This window comes from Sinocyclocheilus anshuiensis, unplaced genomic scaffold, assembly GCF_001515605.1.
Source record: "Sinocyclocheilus anshuiensis isolate Anshui unplaced genomic scaffold, SAMN03320099.WGS_v1.1 scaffold181, whole genome shotgun sequence".
In the NCBI taxonomy this organism is placed as follows: Eukaryota; Metazoa; Chordata; class Actinopteri; order Cypriniformes; family Cyprinidae; genus Sinocyclocheilus; species Sinocyclocheilus anshuiensis.
Window position 1 is genome coordinate 1,431,895 of NW_015540898.1, and position 2,888 is coordinate 1,434,782.

A 2,888-nucleotide genomic window follows, 5' to 3' on the forward strand; every position below is an offset into this window, starting at 1 on the left:
TATTGGCAGTGAAAAATAACAAGTAATCTTACCATTTACAGTGGAAAAACTGTAAACTGACATTCCCAGAATTCCCTGTGTGACGGCCCTACATTTGATGGTTGTTCATTTAAATAACTGTTTCTTAATTATTTGTTATCAGACATGTGCATTAAGGTTTTGTGTTACGTCTTATGTTGTTAAATGAATGTTCATTGCATTATTTTAGTGTTTAAATGGCGTTTTTGTAAATATGTTTACACAGCAGCCAGTTTTTTGGGGGTTTTTTGTCTGTAAAAAATGACAGGATATTTTTACAGTATGGCATTGTAAAACTTACACTACAAAGTTGCTCATAAAATGTGCTAATTCCGCTGTGTCTCACACCGGACTGTTTTAGGTTTATTCGGGGTTGTTTTTTTCTCTAGCCTCAACATTCTTTGTGTGCTTACGTACTCCACACACTGTGGGCTATGACTGATTTATACTCCACGCTGTTCAAGGGTATTATAAATGCTGACAACTCTCGCTGCGAGGCCTTGGAGGAGCCGATCTTAACAAGTGACCATGGAGCTGGACTCTTGGCAGAGATGAAGTTAAGAACAAGTTCACAGCCAGAACACATCAGTGTCAGAGAAATTAACAGCTTGCAGTGCATAAAACCTTGAAAAGAGAAACATCTAAAAATGTTCTTCATGGCTTCAAAAACACCATTAAAATATCATACAACTTAGTTCCATGTCTTCCTATGTCATACGATAGCTTTTAGTACCTGATTATAATTTTGACTGTGGTGTGTTATTCAATATTATATTTAAAGTTAATATATTTTAAATGTACTAAATTACAACTTCATCTTTACAAATGTGTAATTACAAATATATTTAAATACACGACATACCAATTTCAATATAAATGTCATTAAAGTATATTTTAGTTTATTATAAATGCTTGTCATTCAGCAGTAACACTTTAACCATATTTCAAAGTCAATCGAAGTAAATATTAAATTACATATAAAGATGTACTTAAGTCCTTCTTAAGTGGGTTAAAAGCACTCTAAAGTTCAGCTAATTGCATTTAATATACATTTAAACTATAATACATGTACTTGTAAATAACATGCAATTAAAGGGATAGTTCACCCAAAAATGAATATTAGCCCATGATTTACTCACCCTCAAGCCATCCTAGGTGTACATGACTTCCTACGTTCAGACTAAGAATAGTGCAGAAATATAGTCAAGATTTTAGTCATTTTTGCAATGGGTGCAATACATGAATGAAATGTTATCCTCCAAATTAATGATTACACTTATTAGTAATCCTCAGGAGTAATGGAGCCCAAATCAGTGATCAGAGCAGTTCCAGTGTAACAATGGCTCTCATACCAAGTCAGAATGGACAAACAAACTTTATTTTTTCCCTTGTAATCCCCTTTTTCAAATGCCAGTTGTTTCTCAGAGTTTCTAAATAATATATGATTGTGCTTCGCATGTGTGTAGGTTCCCATTGTGTGACAGTAAAGGCTTTCAGGATCTCATTAAGCATGCACATTTTATAGTGATTTTTGTCTTTTGTCATAACAGAGTGACAGTCAGCTTCATAGGAGCGCAGTGTTTAAAGGACATGAAATCCATTCAGAAAGAAAGATCTTTAAAAGCCTCGCTTGCACATGACTTGAGTAACAGGTGGTGAATGACCGGGCCAGTTTAGACCCACTGTAATCAATGTACTTTTTATTGTAACTACAATAAATAATTAAATATTTGTTTAAAAGACACTTATGTGAACAGTTAGTTTTGTAATGAAAGCAACAAAAGATTTTGGATGAGATCTATGACAGTATATGAACTAAATATGCAGGTTTAGTGAGAAAATTAAAAATAAAAATAAAAAAAATTTAATGCATTTCATTTTCATTCATTTACCTCCCACAGACCCAATTATTGATATTGATTAAATACAAACTTAATGTAATGACTTCAGATGTTAATTGTATGTTGGTTGCAATTAAGTAAAAATGTTTTATATTTTAAATTTAGATTAAATGCAATTAGCTGATCTTTACAGTGCTTTCTGTCCCACTTAAGTAGGACTTAAGTACATGTCTATATGTATTTTCATAATTATTTCTATTGTCTTTGAAATATGGTTCAAATGTACTGACAAATATACTGACAAATGTATTAATTTTGTAATTATATACATTTGTGAAGTTATTTAGTACATTTAAAATATATTCATTTTAAATAGTATATCAAATAACTTTTTTGTTATTTGCAAATACAGTTTTTTAAATATATTTAAGATTTTAAGTACACTACAAGTGCACATTTAATACAGTTAGGCATACTTCTTTTTCACAAAGGTGACTTGCTATGAGACTCTAATTATAGGGTTAATTCAGGATCATTTTCCCAGTCATCACAATGTTAAAAAATGTGCCAACTCCCCCATTAAATGTGTTCCTCCCAAAACTGTTATGATAAATATTAGACTGTGAGCTGCACTTGTATGGTGCTCAACCCATATTTAGTCAATCAAAAAGATAAATAAATAGTATTTGTAACAATTGCTGCCAGAGTTTACAGTGAAGGTTGAAGGATCATTTGAATGGCAGCTGTTTCAGCCTCAGTCATGTAATAAGCTACACTTCCTGTTTCAGCTCAACGTCAAGGTTGTTAGGAGAGAGAGAGAGAGAGAGACAGAGAGACACAGAGAGAGAGAGACAGAGATAGAGAGAGAGAGACAGAGAGACAGAGATAGAGAGAGAGGGAGGAGAGAGACAGAGATAGAGAGAGAGGGAGGAGAGAGAGAGAGACAGAGATAGAGAGAGAGGGAGAGAGAGACAGAGATAGAGAGAGAGGGAGGAGAGAGACAGAGATAGAGAGAGAGGGAGGAGAGGG